At 46.9% G+C, this 17,992-nt stretch overlaps 1 pseudogene; it reads right to left on the bottom strand.

Annotated features, from left to right (window-relative positions):
• Positions 1-7,978: 7,978 nt before the first annotated feature.
• On the bottom strand, positions 7,979-9,196 carry LOC147958330 (uncharacterized; annotated as a pseudogene).
• Between the last annotated feature and the right edge of the window lie 8,796 nt (positions 9,197-17,992).

Here is a 17,992-nt window from a genome sequence, read left to right on the forward strand (position 1 = left end):
TGGGCTTTTTCTCAGTCGGTGCCGCCAAGACAGGCGGCGTGGTCAGCATCTTCTTTAGCTCGTGGAAAGCTTGGTCCGCTAGGTCATTCCACTCGAAGTGAGTGGACTTCTTCATGAGTCGGTAGAGGGGGAGAGCTTTCTCTCCGAGCCAGCTGCTGAAGCGGTTCAGGGAAGCCAAGCATCCGGTGAACTTCTGGACGTCTTGTAGCTTGGTGGGAATCTCCATTATTTCTATGGCCTTGATCTTCATCGGGTTGCATTCGATGCCGCATTCGGAGACCAGGAAGCCTAGAAGCTGGCCGGCTGGTACTCCGAACACGCATTTCTCGGGGTTGAGCTTGATCTGGAACCGGCGCAGGTTTTCAAATGTCTCTCTGAGGTCTTCCAGCAAGGTGCCAAGCTTTTCCGTATTCACCACAATATCGTCCACATAGACGTGGCATTTCTGCCGAGCTGCTTGAGGAGGAATTTCTGCATGCAACGCTGAAAAGTGGCACCAGCATTTCTCAAGCCGAATGTCATAGTCAGGTAGCAGAAAGCTTTGAATGGTGTGATGAAGGCGGTCTTCAGGCGGTTAGCTGGATCCAACTTTATCTGGTGGTAGCCTGAGTAAGCATCCAAGAAGCTCAACAGCTCGCATCCGGCTGTGGAGTCTATCACTTGATCAATCCTTGGCAAGGCGAAGGGATCTTTGGGGCAGGCCTTGTTGAGGCTGGTGTAGTTTATACGCATGCGCCACTTGTTATTTTTCTTCAGCACGAGGACCGGGTTGGCGAGTCACTCTAGAAAGAAAACTTCCATAATGAAGCCGGCTGTCAGAAGCCGGGCTATCTCTTCTCCTACAATCCTTCTATTTTCTTCCGATAGTCGGCGGAGGGGCTGTTTGACTGGTTTTGCACCTTCTCGGACCTGTAGCTTGTGCTCGGCGAATTCCTACGGAACACCCGGCATGTCCTTGGGGGACCATGCGAAGATGTCCCGATTCTCACGGAGGAAATCGGCGAACTCGCCTTCCTATTTGCTGTCCAGGTTTGCCCCGATGGTGGCAAACCTTTTTGGGTGCTCCGGGTCCAGAGGTACCTTCCTTGTTTCTTTGGCCAGCTGGAATGAACCTTGGGCATGACACTCCTTGAGGTCGGGGGACAGGGCCGGCTGCTTGCCGGCCATGGCCACGACTCGATCCAGTATCTTCTTCTCTTCAGCAATCACGAGGGACTCAGCTAGCCGGCTACTAGCTTCCGCACACTCGGAGGATTTCTTGTAGTCTCCGGCTATGGTGATGATGCCCTTGCAACTTGGTATCTTCATCTTGAGGTAGGCATAGTGGGGTACAACCATGAATTTGGCCAGGGCAGGTCGGCCAAGCAACGCGTGGTAAGGGCTCTCCAGATCCACTACCTCAAACCACACTGCCTCTCGGCGGAAATGATCCTTGTCCCCGAAGAGGACGTCTATCCCGACCTTGCCGATTGGGGAGCAGGATCGGCTGCGTACGATCCCATGGAACACAGTCCGACTAGGCATGAGCTGCTTCGTCTTGATGCCCAGCTTCTCCATGGTGTCACGGTACAGTATGTTGATGCTGCTCCCGCCATCTATCAGCACGTGGGAGAAATGGGCAGATCGCCTTTCTGTTGCGAGGGTGGCGTCCAAAACCAATGCATAAGAGCCGGGAGACGGCATCACCTCTGGGTGATCTGTCCGGCTCCAGCTGATAGGCCTCTCTGACCAGTGCATGAACTCGGGGTTGTTGGAGGCGACTGCGTTGACTTCTTGGTGCAGTCGGCGCCAGCTACGCCGATCTTCAGGTTGGCTTGTAAAGACAACATAGGCGGCATGCTCGTCAGGGAACTCGTCTTGGACAGCCCCGACTGCTGGTCGAGCGGCCGGCTGCGGAGGGGCCGGAGGCGGCTGACCAGCAGGCGGAGGCGGCGCTATCCCCTCGCCCTTGGAGATCCGCGTGAGCCAGTGGCATTTCCTGGTCTTGTGGTTCGAAGATTTCGCGCCGCTGTGGAACTTGCAGGGGGCATCAAGAGCTTGCTCATAGGAGAAAGCCGGCTGCCAAGCCGTCCTACTGCCTTTCTGCTTCTTGGGTGTGGGCCGCCCTTCGGTTTGTTTGTCTTCGACTGTGGCCACCTGCCGACTGGTGGAAGGTGGCATGGGAGCCTTGCGCTTGTGGTCGTTGTGGTACGGGCGTCGGCTGGAGTCTCCGGCCGGCGTCTTGGGACTCGGAGAGAGCACCTTCCCAGAGGCGTCTACTCGGAGCTCGGTCTTCATTGAGGAATCGGCCGTGGCGTATTTATCAGCTATGACTAGCAGCTCGTCGAGGGTAGTCGGCTCGTCGCAGAGGAGTCGGTGCTTTACGAGGGTGCCTTCTCGGCACCCGGTGGTGAAGTACTCTATATCTTGAACCTCGTGCACCCCTTCGCAGGAATTGCGGAGCTCGGCCCAACACGTGAGGTAGTCACGAGTTGATTCATTGGGCCCTTGTACACACAAGGAGAGCTGTCGGGGCTTGGGAGCCTGCTTGTAGGTGCTGGTGAAGTTGCGGATGAAGGCTTCTGTGAAGTCTAGCCAGTTGTTGATGCTATAAGGCTTGAGGCTGTTGAGCCAGGTGCGCGCCATGCCCTGGAGCATGAGGGGGACATACTTCACGGCAACACACCTGTTGCCGTTCGCGATGCTAACTGCAGTGGAGTAGTCGATCAACCAATCTTCTGGCTTCACGGAGCCATTGTACTTGGGCGTGTCTCTTGGGAGCGAGAACCCTTTGGGGAAGGGCTCGTCGCGGATCCGAGGGCCGAAGCAAGGCGGGCCGACATCATCTTCTTCTTCCAGAGCCAGGGATCGCACTACGCAGTCGATCCGATGGCGGGCGTCATTCTCGCCAACTCCTTCACGGCGGCCCAGTCGGCCGCTGAGAGTCGGATGCGTGACAGGCGGCGGGGTAGGATATCTCTCCCCACGAGGCAGAGGAGGAGGATCGCCTCACCACTCCATAGCTCGAGGGCGGCCTTCTACGTCACGCTCGATGGAGATTCGAGTCCGGTTGCGGCTAGCAGCCGGCTCCTTTTCTTTCCTTGCGCGGGTGTTGCCCGCAGTCGGCGTTCGGGACGTCACACCGTGCTCTCGGCGCGGGGAGGACTTTTGGCGCGGACACCGGCTTCATGCCGCTCTGTGGCCGCGTCGATAAGCTGCTGGATGCGTCTGGTCATGTAGGGGAGGTCGTCGGGCCCCAGTCCATTCAGCTCGTCTGCGGCCGCCTGGGCGGCGCGTAGGTTCTCGAGTGGCGTGGCATAGACTGGGCGGTCTGCTCCCAGCACGTCGGCGATAGCCGCACCACATTTTTTGATGATGTCGGCGCGGCTCGGCCCGTCGGGAGGCGGTGTGCCGAAGGCGGCACGGTCGACTTCGCGCTGGTGAGCCTCGGTGAGGCGTCGCATGGTAGCTAGCTTCTGGCCCTCCACAACGAGGGCGAGGCGGCGCGCCGCTAGTGTCTCGGCGTCGGCGTCGGCCGGGATGGGGGCGGACAAGTCGTGCAGCGCCGTCTGCAGGGCGTTGTGGGCATTTTTGCCAAAGGCGGCATGGCTGATGACCAGTACCTCGGTGATGGCGCTGCCACTGCTGTCGGCTCGAGGAAGAGGGTCGTTGATGATTACCACGTTGGAGGGGAAGGCGTCAAACGATGCCATGTCAGAGTCGACAAGCATCGGGTCGGTGGAGCCAACCGACTCCAAGTCCGCGGCAAGCTCACCAGAGACGTGGAATTGGTCGAGGAGGCTGACGAGGTGGCTCTCGGGGCAACCTGTGCCCGCGTCGGATGCGGGCTCGTCGGAGATGTGAGCCTCGCGAAGAAGATCGGCGAGGCAGCTCGCCGCGCAGGCGTCGGCGACTCCTTGCGGCGCTTCGGGGCAAGCGCCATCGGGCGAGCCGGGCTGGCTACGCTCGCTAGGAAGGGAGAGGGTTCCCGTCCAGAACAGGTCTCCGGATGATGGTGCACCTGGCCCCACGGTGGGCGCCAAATGTCGGGTGGTTGGTGCGACATATGCCAACGGATGGCTTATCATTGTGGGAGCCAATAAAACAACGCGGTGCTTGGAAACGGGATAAGGCGAAGACATGCACGCCCGCGGATCATACCCAGCTTCGGGGCTCTCCGTGGAGATAACACCCCTACTGCTGCTATACGGGGTCTCCGCATGGTCACTAGATCGACAAGTAGCTACAAGAGGCTCCTTGAGCTGTTCGATGAAAGGATGAAGAAGGGCAAGGCTAGCCTACTTCTCCTCTCGATGTGGTGTCTAAAACTACTGGAAAAGGAATCCCCCTGCATGGGTGCCCTGGGGGTTTATATAGGCCTACCCCCCAGGGGTACAATGGTAATCCGGCTGGGTGCGGGCCCCAGCCGTCTGTGTCTACGCTGACCGGCTTCTCCGCCGACCGATGGGCCCACCGACTGGTGGACCCCGCCGGCTGCCGACCTTCTGGTTGACAGGCCGGTCCCACAGCTCGGGGTCTTGTCGGAGGCTGGTTACTGTTGCCTCGCTTCTGGTGAAGAGGGCTTTGTCGTGGTAAGCATGGCTACAGTGCCGCCGCCGGGCGGCTTATTGCTGTAGCCTTACCTCGTCTTATCTCCTCAATGGGGCGCTCCCTTCGAGGTGTGAACTAGCCGGCTATTGGGAGTCGGCCACACGCCAGGCCGATAGGGGGAGGCCTGGCCGCCTTTAGGCATCACCCTGACTGAGGGGGCCCGCCACCCACGGGTCGTACTGACAGCTCGCTGTGGGTGACATCATGGTCAACATGGCAATAGTGCCGCACCGGACGGGTGATGGTCGCCCCGTATGGCGCACTGTGGCCTTGCGCGTCCCGGGATTCGGGGGTGGCAGGTTTCCCTGTAGCCACGCCCCATCTCATCGCTGTTATGTGGGTGCAGACTCTGAGGGTACGACCTTGGCCGCCTGCTGGGGGGGGGGGGGAGGGGGCGGCTTCTTGGAGTCGGCCCTCTTGCAGCCGGCTTCTTGAAGCCGGCCCTCTCGTGGTTTTCTTCTCGAGGATTTCAGGGCCGGGCCGCCTTCGTGCAGCCGGCCAGAGAAGTAGCCAGCTAGGGGAAGGCGGCCCCACGTCTTGGATGTTTGAAGGCTTGAACGGCCTATAATTTTTCTAGAGAGCCAGGGGGAGCCGGCTAGGCTACCCGTGGTCATTTACTCCGACACCAAGTCCCCCTTTCATCTTAGGCATGCAGACAAGGGGCCATGCAGCCAAAGAATGTCCCTTCTCCTGACCATATTTCCTCCAAAGGCACTGTCTTTGAATCCTATCTAACTGTTTTAGAATACCTTGTGGTAGGGATAGACTGCAAAGGAAGAATATAGGGAGTGAGGATATCACTGAATTTACCAGATGTAACCTACTGCCCTCTGGTAAAAACCAGGAACTAGCAGTTAGCCTTCTTTCCATGCAGTCCACCAAAGGTAGCAAATCAACGATTTTGGGTCGCGTGGTTCCAACAGGAAGTCCCAAATAAGTGAAGGGCATAGAACCAAGGTGGGACCCAAACAAAACAGCAAGGGCAGAGGCAACAGAGGCTTCCACATTGATTGGGTACATTGAAGACTTATGGAAGTTGATTTGCAGTCCAGTTGCCAAGGAAAAGGAGTTGAGCAATGACTTGAGGACCTCCAGCTGAGTTGAGTCAGCATTTACAAACAATAAGGTATCATCTGCATATTGTACAACTGGGTATTCCGGATCATGTGTTGGCAATGGCAAGGTAAGCAGGCCCCTACATAAGAGATCATTGATCATAGTTTGTAGAAGATCAGCAGCAATCACAAAAAGCAAAGGAGAGATAGGGTCTTCTTGCTTGACACCACATTTGCACTTGAAATGATTTCTAGGCACACCATTTAGCAGGATAGAGGAGGTTGCAGAAGATAAGAGCTGCTGAACCCATTTAATCCATTTGCTATCAAAACCTTTTGCTACAAGGATTTTCAAAATTGCCTCATGCTGAATAGAGTCAAAAGCTTTTTCAAAGTCAAGCTTGAGCAATATAATTGACTTCTTAGAATGATTGCATTGATGAATATACTCAAACGTCCAAGCGATACAGTCCTGAATTGTTCTTGATTTAATGAAGCCATACTGATTTTTATGAACACACTTGGTGATTTCCTCTTGAAACCTATTAGCTGCAAGTTTAGTCAGAAATTTTAGTCCCACACTTGTCAAAGAGATTGCCCTAAAATCTCCAACACCCTCAGGTGTTTGCTTTTTTGGGATTAAAGTAATGAAAGCTTCATTGAGGTTTTCCAAATGAGCAGTTCCGGCATGAAACTCATTTACCAAACGAATAAAATCATTGGAAATGATTGACCAGCATCTTTTCATGAACAGACCATTAAAACCATCTGGCCCTGGTGCTTTATCAATGGGCATTTCCTTTATGACCTTTTCAATCTCTTGTAGCTGAAAGGGTTGCGTGAGCACCTCAAGACCTTGCACTCTTGGGATAAGTGAGATTATTTCATTACCCAACAATATTGGTTTAACAGTTCCCATTCTGCCCTTGAAAGCAATCAAAAACTCCTTAGCTATTTCCCCATGATCTGAAGAAACTGTTCCATCAGACAGTTGAAGACTAGCAATAGAATTCTTCCTATACCTCTCTGTTGCCATGGCCAGGAAGAATTTAGAATTTTCCTCTCCCACCTTTATATATCTGATAGTACACCTTTTCTTCCAATATAAAAACTGCAAATGTAGAAGGTGTTCATGGTGTAACTTACATATCTTCCTGAAGTTGTGTTCAGGTATGGATAGGGGCATCCAGTCCTCCAAATCATCAAGCCATAGAATTACCCAATTGCACTTTTCAATCAAAGATTTAATGTGTGAGAGCCCCTTCTGCCATTTCTTGTGTGCAAACCTCAAGGATTTCAATTTGTCCATAATAACTGCAGATATATGAGTCTTATGTGAAGGTTTGTTCCAAACTTCCCTTACACAGTCCATGAAGCCGGGTTGATGTACCCAATAGTTTTCAAACCTAAAGATATGTGCTTTAGGAATTGTGGTGCAGATGGAAATTACACAAGGAACATGATCAGACGCAGTTCTAGCAAGTGGTGTAACTTGTGTCATAGGATACTGAGCTATCCAACTTGCAGAAGTAAAAAACCAGTCCAATTGCTCGAGGAGTGGGAAATCCTGCATGTTTGACCAGGTAAACCTTCTACCCTTTAAAGGAAGTTCCAGCAGACCTAAAGGGCCAATGATCTCATTGAAGATAAAAATATCATTAACATCTCCTCCCGGAATATTACGATTGTCCATGGACCTGATAAAATTAAAATCTCCCAGTAACAACCATTTTTGTTCCGGCTCCACTTGAAGGTTATACAACCAGTTAACAAAATCATCCCTCAATACACACTGACAAGTTCCATATACATTGACTAAAAACCACTGGTCATTATTATGCACAGAATTAAAACTGATGATCATACGAAAAGGTTTTACTTCCACAAATGTACCCTTAAAAACATCTGAACGCCATACTGTCAGAATAGCACCCGATGCTCCTTTGGAGGGTGTTTCAATGAACTGATCAAAACCCCTAGGACAAACGCTCTTGATTAATGAACAAGGGCAATCTGACAACTTAGTTTCTTCCAAACAAGCAACCGCACACTGACTATCAGAAATTTTCTCTCTAAGAGAGCGTTGTCGTGTTTCAGAATTTATACCATGGACATTCCAACAAAGCACCTTCCAATTACGCATAGACCTTTGATTCATGAGATAACCAAAAGCGAAGTTTCAACAACTGCATGACACACAATGTCATACATCCCACACCATAAAAAACAAAATGCATCCAGTTCAGACAACGCAGCATAAAGTTTAGAATGACACAGACGACAACGAAGTTAAAAGGCTCGCTACACCTAGCTAAAGTTTTAAACTGCAACATTTAAACACCACTGGAGGAGGAGTCGTCCTTGGGATTAGCTGTAAGCTTCTCCTTGGATATCAGGTTGGGGTCAATCTCCAGCTCTGCTCCAATTGCTTGTAGTACGTTGATAGGCGTGGGTGGAGGGGCATCTGCAAACTTGCCAATGTCATCTGCGTCATCAGGTGTGGGCTGGGCCTTCGCATGTATGGGCTTGGACCGAGGACGCCTTTTGGTGGGCTGGAGGGAAAGCTGCTCAAAAGTCATTGATTTGAACCCATCTAGTTTTGCCGCGCTTCTTGTACATCGCCGTACAGAAGTATCCACTAAAGGGGCCACAGTCTTCCTTCTTCTTGTCTGTTTCATGTCCTTGGCCTGCACAGAGGAAGAAAAAACCACAGAAGAAGAGGAGTTCTCCTCCAGGATGCCAGCCACAACATCTTGAGGGTGCATCTCACCAGACCCAACAGAATCAGACACTGTATTAACATTAGCACTGAGAAACTCATCAGAAGGACTTCCAAAAAGAGCTCTGGGGTCGTTTGGCCACCATAGGCTTCCTGAGTGTATTAATGGGCAAGCAGGGCACCAAGAAGACATTCTCTCTGAATCATCAAAAGCAATTGTCCATGTGCGCTTGGAGTATGTCACAGTCCCAAGTGGCTTGAAGAAGATAGGGTGAGGCAACTCCTTGACAGTAAATTCAGGTAAAAGATTTTCAAAAGATCTCTTCCAGATCATCTCTGGAGGAAGGGGTGGCCCAGCCACAATCCTTGCCATGCCAATGAATATCTGGTGCTGCTGAATGACAGGAGGTTGATAAGGAACAATTGCCAAAGGATTTTCCTCCACCATCTGCTGCATGTTGTTCTGCATCTGCTGAACCAGCTGCAAGTGATTTTGCTCCTCATACTGAACCTCCACTTGCTGTTCCACGGACCCAGAGCCCTCCGGTTGATCAATGACAATAGAAACCTGATCTTGCACAGGCGCAACATTTCCCCACCGAGCAGGCTATGGCGGCTGTGGATGTTCATCCTCATTGCCCCCCCAGACTGCATTTCCCCATCCAGCACCACCTAAGTTATTTTCCTGAGGCAATGGAGGTGCTATGGGCGCATCATTCCACCCTAGCATCGGATATGGCGGAAGAACAAACATCAAATTATCATGTAGTAGATTTCCAGGCAGAGGGTGTGGATTTCCATCTAGCGGCATTGGATCTTCATCGTTTGGCATCTGATCAGCAAAATCAGCACCCAGCACATAGCAAGCAGCAATCCATGAGACCTGAGCTCCTCCCCATTCTGCATAATCTCCGAAGACCACATCACGTGGCACCAATGGTGTGTCAGGAAAACTTGCCTCCACCAGGGTCCGAACCAAATATGGATCCTCACTATCCCATGAATGAAATTTCCCAAAAGTGCCCACCGCCTATGATATGAACTCTGTATTGCGGTAATCTAGAGGAATACCAATGAACATGATCCAACCCTTGCAAAACCCATGATTTCCCTTAAAATTCTCTCCCTCATCATGCTTCATAAATCTAACAAAGCGGTCATTGCCCAAAGGAAAAGGAGGATGCTGAATCAATGTATATCTGACAGATGGATCCCTCACTTGAAATAATCCTACCCCATGAAACCAAGGCTGAGCGGAGCGGACCAGAGTACCTCTGTGCTGAAGAAACTGAACAATCTCATCCATGAAAGGTCCCAGCGGTCCCTCCGCAGCAGGCATGACCTCGGCGACCATGTAATCCTCATGGCGGCGAGGAGGGCGAGTTGCAGGCGTGATGAAGGTGCGAGGAATCCGCCTTTCTCCATCGTCGATGATGTGGTGGCCTGCCGGCACGAAACACTACGGGTCAAGCTCATAGTTCGCCGTGGCCGGGCGCTGCTGGGAGGGGATGGGGTTTTCGTTGAGAAGAGGGGGGGGGGGATTGGTGCAATGTGGGCGGCGATGATGGGACTGGGCAAGCTATCCCAATAACTCTGGCACCGTTCCCCTGACCGGCAGGGTTTTCCGATATACTCGTGCTTTGTTGAAGAGAAATTGGTCTCCAAGCCAATCCATTGGTGCGCTGAAATCATTACAATCTCTACTAAAGTGACCTGAGCGTGAGTAAGCCGAACAGACCGCTCGCATTCCACAAGAGGCTGCTAGGTGGCCCCTGAGATTACAAAGGGTACAAGTTAAAACCCGGCCCACCATGTCATTGACCATGGCATCAAACTGTTGTGCTGCTTCTTGTGAGGTGGGAATTTCCTGAGGGGGGGGGGACAGTGGGCTCGGGCTAGTAGATGTTTTCAACATTTCAGAAATTGGGGTATTCTGCGACGAGGTAGGCCCATTAGCCAAAAGACTAGGGATTGGCCCAACCAAAAACTCAGGAGATATTGGGGCGGAACGATGTGCGTCTGAAGAGGATGGGCTAGACCTCAAGCTATCATTTTGAACTGGGGAAATGCCCGCTTCCGCAAATTGTGCAGAAAGATTACTAGAAACCACGGGCCGTGGATCCACAGTTACCAGATCCGGTGTGGATGACATGGCCAACCAGCGCAACTCCGGCAATGGTTGAACAGAACCAAACACAATAGGCGGCCGTGCCACCGTCCAGTGCAATTCAAGCGGCGGCGCTTGTCTAATCACCAACTATTATCCCTCGCATTACATTATTTGCCATTTGCCTCTCGTTTTCCTCTCCCCCTGCTTCACCCTTGCCGTTTTATTCGCCCTCTCTCTCCGTTCCCCTTCTCTTTCCCTATTTGCCTCTCTTGCATGTTTCTTGTTTGCTTGTGTGTTGGATTGCTTGCTTGTCACGATGACTCTACCTAGATTTGGTGATCTTCATCTTAAATGACTAGAAGAGATCGAAAGCAATATCAGGAGTTTTAGGAACGAGCTTAAGGAACAAAAAAGCTTTATGGGTTATATGAATAAAGATCTCGACGATATGTCTAAATAATTTTATGGTTTGAAATCTCAGATTGCTCATCTCTAAAAATTATTTGCTGAAGTTTCGGATAAGCAGGCCACCTTAGTTAATAAGATGGCCGCTAAAATGGAATTTTTTTTATGAAAATAAAGATGAAGATCTAAAAGTTATTGATGTGTCTCCCATTAAGTCTTTGTTTTGCAATATGATTCTTGATAATGATGGGACTAAAGATGAGCCACCTTTACCTAGAAGGCGTTCCAAAAATTCTTAGTTTTTAGATCTTAATGCAAAAATTGTTAAAAGTGGGATTGAAGAGGTCAAAACTTTAAATATCAATGAACCCACTATTTTGGATTTAAAGGAATTTAATTATGATAATTGCTCTTTGATAGATTGTATTTCCTTGTTGCAATCCGTGTAAATTCTCCTCATGCTTATAGTCAAAATAAAGCTTTTACTAAACATATCGTTGATGCTTTGATGCAATCTTATGAAGAAAAACTTGAGTTGGAAGTTTCTATCCCTAGAAAACTTTATGATGAGTGGGAACCTACAATAAAAATTAAAATTAAAGATCATGAGTGCTATGCTTTGTGTGATTTGGGTGCTAGTGTTTCCACGATTCCAAAAACTTTCTGTGATTTGCTAGGTTTCCGTGATTTTGATGATTGTTCTTTAAAGTTGCACCTTGCGGATTCCACTATTAAGAAACCTATGAGAAGAATTAATGATGTTCTTATTGTTGCAAATAGGAACTATGTGCCCATAGATTTCATTGTTCTTGATATAGATTGGAATCCTTCATGTCCTATTATTCTTGGTAGACCTTTCCTTAGAACGATTGGTGCAATTATTGATATGAAGGAAGGGAATATTAGATTCCAATTTCTGTTAAGGAAAGGCATGGAACAATTCCCTAGAAATAAAATTAAATTACCATATGAATCTATTATGAGAGCCACTTGTGGATTGCCTACCAAACATGGCAATACCTAGATCTATCTTCGCTTTTAGGCCTAGCTAGGGGCGTTAAACGATAGCGCTTGTTGGGAGGCAACCCAATTTTATTTTTATTCCTTTATTTTTTGCTCCTGTTTTGTAATAAATAATTTATCTAGCCTCTGTTTTGGTTGTGTTTTTGTGTTTAATTAGTGTTTGTGCCAAGTAGAACCGTTGGGAAGACTTGGGGAAAGTCTTTTTGATCTTGCTGTAAAAAACAGAAACTTTAGTGCTCACGAGAATCGCTGCCATTTTTATTTGGAAGGTGATATTTAGTTAATTCGTTTTGAAGATAATTAATAGATAAATTCCTCACGTCCAGCAATTTATTTTAGAATTTTTGGGGTTCCAGAAGTTGCGTTAGCTACAGATTACTACAGACTGTTCTGTTTTTGACAGATTCTGTTTTTCTTGTGTTGCTTGCTTATTTTGATTTATCTATGGCTAGTAAAAGAGTTTATAAACCATAGAGAAGTTGGAATACAGTAGGTTTAACACCAATATAAATAAAGAATGATTTCATTACAGTACCTTGAAGTGGTGTTTTGTTTTATTTCGCTAACGGAGCTCATGAGATTTTCTATTTTGAGTTTTGTGTTGTGAAGTTTTTAAGTTTTGGGTAAAGATTTGATGGACCATGGAACAAAGAGTGGCAAGAGCCTAAGCTTGGGGATTCCCATGGCACCCCAAGGTAAAATTCAAGGACACCAAAAAGCCTAAGCTTGGGGACGCCCCGGAAGGCATCCCCTCTTTCGTCTTCGTCTATCGGTAACTTTACTTAGAGCTATATTTTTATTCACCACATGATATGTGTTTTGCTTTTTGCGACTTGTATGATTTGAGTATTTGTTTTTTAGTTTACCAAAATCATACTTGCTGTACAGACCTTTTGAGAGAGACTCACATGATCTGAAATTTATTAGAATACTCTATGTGCTTCACTTATATCTTTTGAGCTATATAGTTTTTGCTCTAGTGCTTCACTTATATGTTTTAGAGCACGGTGGTGGTCTTGTTTTATAGAAACTATTGTTCTCTCATGCTTCAGTTATATTATGTTGAGAGACCTTTAGAACAACATGGCAATAATAAAAACTTTCATACAAGTGTATTGAATACTATGAGAAGTTTAAAACTTGATAATTGTTTTGAGATATGGAGATGGTGATATTAGTGTCATGCTAGTTGAGTAGTTGTGAATTTGAGAAATACTTGTGTTGACATTTGTGATTCCTGTAGAATGCACGTATGGTGAACCGTTGTGTGATGAAGTCGGAGCATGATTTATTTATTGACCGTCTTCCTTATGAGTGGCGGTCGGGGACGAGCGATGGCTTTTTCCTACAAATCTATCCCCCTAGGAGCATGCACGTAATAATTGTTTCAATAACTAATAGATTTTTGCAACAAGTATGCGAGTTCTTTATGACTAATGTTGAGTCCATGGATTATACGCACTCTCACCCTTCCACCATTGCTAGCCTCTCTAGTATCGCGCAACTTTCGCCGGTACCATAAACCCACCATATACCTTCCTCAAAACAACCACCATACCTACCTATTATGGCATTTCCATAGCCATTCCGAGATATATAGCCATGCAACTTTCCACCATTCCGTTATTATGAAACTCTTCATCATTCTCATATTGCTTGCATGATCATGTAGTAGACATCATATTTGTGGCAAAGCCACCATTCATAATTCCTCATACATGTCACTCATGCATCATTACACATCCCCGTACACTGTCGGAGGCATTCACATAGAGTCATATTTTGTTCTAGGTATTGAGTTGTAATTTTTGAGTTGTATGTAAAGTGTGATGATCATCACTATTAGAGCATTGTCCCGAGTGAGGAAAGGATGATGGAGACTATGATTCCCCCACAAGTCGGGATGAGACTCCGGACGAAAAATAAAAAAACAGAAAAGAGGCCAAAAAGAAAAAAAATGAAGGCCCAAATAAAAAAATGATAGAAAAAGAGAGAAGGGACAATGCTACTATCCTTTTTCCACACTTGTGCTTCAAAGTAGCACCATGTTCTTCATATAGAGAGTCTCTTATGATATCACTTTCATATACTAGTGAGAATTCTTCATTATAGGACTTGGCTTGTATATTCCAATGATGGGCTTCCTCAAAATGCCCTAGGTCTTCATGAGAAAGCAAGTTGGATGCACACCCACTTAGTTTCTTTCGTTGAGCTTTCATATACTTATAGCTCTAGTGCATCCGTTGCATGGCAATCCCTACTCACTCACATTGATATCTATTGATGGGCATCTCCATAGCCCGTTGATACGCCTAGTTAATGTAAGACTATCTTCTCCTTTTTGTCTTCTCCACAACCACCAATCAATTCCACATTAGTGCTATATCCATGACTCACGCTCATATATTGCGTGAAGATTGAAAAAGTTGGAGAACATCAAAAGTATGAAACAATTGCTTGGCTTGTCATTGGGGTTGTGCATGATTTAAAAATTTTGTGTGGTGATGATAGAGCATAGCCAGACTATATGATTTTGTAGGGATAACTTTCTTTGGCCATGTTACTTTGAGAAGACATAATTTCTTTGTTAGTATGCTTGAAGTATTATTATTTTTATGTCAATATTAAACTTTTCTCTTGAATCTTTCGGATCTGAACATTCATGCCACAATAAAGAAAAATTGCATTGCGAAATATGTTAGAAAGCATTCCACATCAAAAATTCTTCTTTTATCATTTACCTACTCAAGGACGAGCAGGAATTAAGCTTGGGGATGCTTGATACGTCTCCAACGTATCTATAATTTTTTATTGCTCTATGCTATTATATTATCTATTTCGGATGTCATTGGGCTTTATTTTACACTTTTATATCATTTTTGGGACTAGCCTACTAACCGGGCCCAGCCCAAATTGCTGTGATTTTCTCAACAAACGTGAGTCCAAACGGAATGAAACCTTCGGGAATGTGATTTTCTCAACAAACGTGATAAAGGAGACATGGAGTGGGCGTCAAGAAACAACAGAGGAAGCCACGAGGCAGGGGGGCGCGCCTACCCCCCTGGGCGCGCCCTCCACCCTTGTGGGCCCCACGTTGCTCCACAGACGTACTTCTTCCTCCTATATATATCCACGTACCCCCCCCAAACATCCAGTAGCACCACAAAAACCTAATTCCACCGCCGCAACCATCTGTACCCTGGAGATGCCATCTCGGGGCCTTTTCCGGAGCTCCGTCGGAGGGGGCATTAATCACGGAGGGCCTCTACATCAACTCCATGGACTCTCCGGTGATGTGTGAGTAGTTTACTTCAGACCTACGGGTCCATAGTTATTAGCTCGATGGCTTCTTCTCACTCTTTGGATCTCAATACAAAGTTCTCCTCGATCTTCTTGTAGATCTATTCGATGTAATCTTCTTTTGCGGTGTGTTTATCGAGATACGATGACTTGTGGGTTTATGATCCAGTTTATCTATGAAGAATTGATTATCCTCTGAATTCTTTTATGTATGATTGGTTTATCTTTGCAAGTCTCTTCGAGTTATCAGTTTGGTTTGGCCTACAAGATTGATCTTTCTTGCAATGGGAGAAGTGCTTAGCTTTGGGTTCAATCTTGCGGTGTCCTTTCCAAGTGACAGCAGGGGCAGCAAGGCACGTATTGTATTGTTGCCATCGAGGATAAAAAGATGGGGTTTATATCATATTGCATGAGTTTATCCCTTTACATCATGTCATCTTCCTTAAAGCATTACTCTGTTCTTATGAACTTAATACGCTAGATGCATGGTGGATAGCGGTCGATGTGTGGAGTAATACTAGTAGACGCAGAATCGTTTTGGTCTACTTGTCTCGTACGTGATGCCTATATACATGATCATACCTAGATATTGTCATAACTATGCTCAATTCTATCAATTGCTCGACAGTAATTCGTTTACCCACTGTAATACTTATGCTCTTGAGAGAAGCCACTAGTGAAACCTATGGCCCTCGGGTCTATCTTCCATCATATTAATCTTCCAACACTTAGTTATTTCCTTTGCTATTTATTTTACTTTGCGTCTTTATTTCTCTTTATCATAAAAATACCAAAAATATTATCTTATCATATCTATCAGATCTCACTCTCTTAAGTGACCGTGGAGGGCTTGACAACCCCTTTATCGCGTTGGTTGCGAGGTTCTTATTTATTTGTGTAGGTGCGTGGGACTTGAGCGTGATCTCCTACTGGATTGAAACCTTGGTTCTCGAAAACCGAGGGAAATACTTACGCTACTTTGCTGCATCATCCTTTCCTCTTCAAGGGAAAACCAACGCATGCTCAAGAGGTAGCACTAAGGCAGCTGTGTGCTCTTCTGTACGGAGGGAGCATTCCGTATTTCCGTTGACCGTTATGATGCCACATGGACTAGGCATCTTGAGCTTGAGGTAAGCATAGTGTGGTACTACGTTGAATTGAGCGAACGCAGTTCGTTCGAGCAGTGTGTGATAGCCCCTGCATAAGGGGATGATATCGAAGATTAACTCCTCGCTTCGGAAGTTTTCTGGAGATCCGAAGACAACCTCTAGTGTGATTGAGCTCGTACAGTGGGCTTCCACACCTGGATGACTCCTTTGAAGGTAGTCCTCGTGGGCTTGATCCGTGATGGGTTAATGCCCATTTTTCGTGATGTATCCTGATAGAGCAGATTGAGGTTGCTGCCTCTGTCCATAAGGACGCGAGTCAGGTGGAACCCATCAATTATTGGGTCTAGGACCAGTGCGGCTAAACCACCATGACGGATACTGGTCGGATGATCACGGGGATCAAAAGTGATCGGGCATGACAAACATGGATTAAATTTGGCGCATTTACATCTATGCCCCTAATTTGCGCCCACTCTCAGATTTACCCCTAATTTCAAAGCCTGCTCAAATTTGCCCCTCCGCCGTTAGGTGCACTTACAGAAATACCCTTCTATGCCGTTATCGTCCGGTCAAAGCAGGTCAAAGGGCTTTGACCGTCCTGAAAAAAATAGCAATTTTTTTTAAAAAATCTGAAAATTTGTGGGATCAAAGATACTCAGGTTTGCAAGGTGCGTGAATAGTTTCATGCTGTTTGTACATTCCAGGAGCTCGTGTCAGAGGAAAAACAATAAATATGTAAGCCCGTGAACAGTAAATTCAAAAAAATAGCAAGAAAATTCAAAAAATATGAAATTTTTTGGCATCAAAGAGGCGCGAGTCTGCAAGTTGCGTGCAAATTTTTGTTGTGTTTGGACATTGGAGGGGCTTGTGGAGAAAAAAACAAAATTTGGCTCGAGAAAAAACTTGGGAAAAAATGACTATTTTGTTTTTTCTTGCTAGAGCTCCTCGCATGTCATTTGATCACAAAAACTTGCAAGCACCTTGTGCACCCAAGCCACTTTGATGCCAAAAAAATTCATATTTTTTAAAAATTTTCTTGCTATTTTATTTCAAATTTATTGTTCACAAGCGTGCAGATTAACTGTTTTTCCTCGTCACGAGCTCCTGGAATGTCCAAATAGCACCTTGTGCACCCAAGCCACTTTGATGCCAAAAAAATTCATATTTTTTTAAAATTTTCTTGCTATTTTATTTCAAATTTATTGTTCATAAGCGTGTAGATTAACTGTTTTTCCTCGCCACGAGCTCCTGGAATGTCCAAATAGCACGAAAATTTGCACACACCTTGAGCACATGAGTATCTTCGATCTCACAAAATTTTAGATTTTTTAGATTTTTTTGCTATTTTTTTCAGGACGGTCAAAGCTGTTTGACCGGACGGTAACGGCGCAGAAGGGCATTTCTATAAGGGCACCTAACGGCGGAGGGGCAAATTTGAGCAGGCTTTCGAATTAGGGGTATATCTGATTAGGTGGTTCGAGTTAGGGACAGAAATGCAAATGGCCCATTAAATTTTGGGGCGACTGGCTCTATCGCGTAGACGACCAAGAGCGCGCGCTTCCGCTCCCTCTTGGGGATGTGGGTAGCGTATATCATGTTCACTGTTTTGACCTGAGGGGGAAACTTCTTTTGTCCCCCTATGTTCGGTTGCCGGGGCTCTTCGTCATCGTCCTTGCTTTGG

The sequence above is a fragment of the Triticum urartu genome, chromosome 7A (genome assembly GCF_056163025.1).
Source record: "Triticum urartu cultivar PI428250 chromosome 7A, HENAU_Tu73, whole genome shotgun sequence".
Classification (NCBI taxonomy): domain Eukaryota; kingdom Viridiplantae; phylum Streptophyta; class Magnoliopsida; order Poales; family Poaceae; genus Triticum; species Triticum urartu.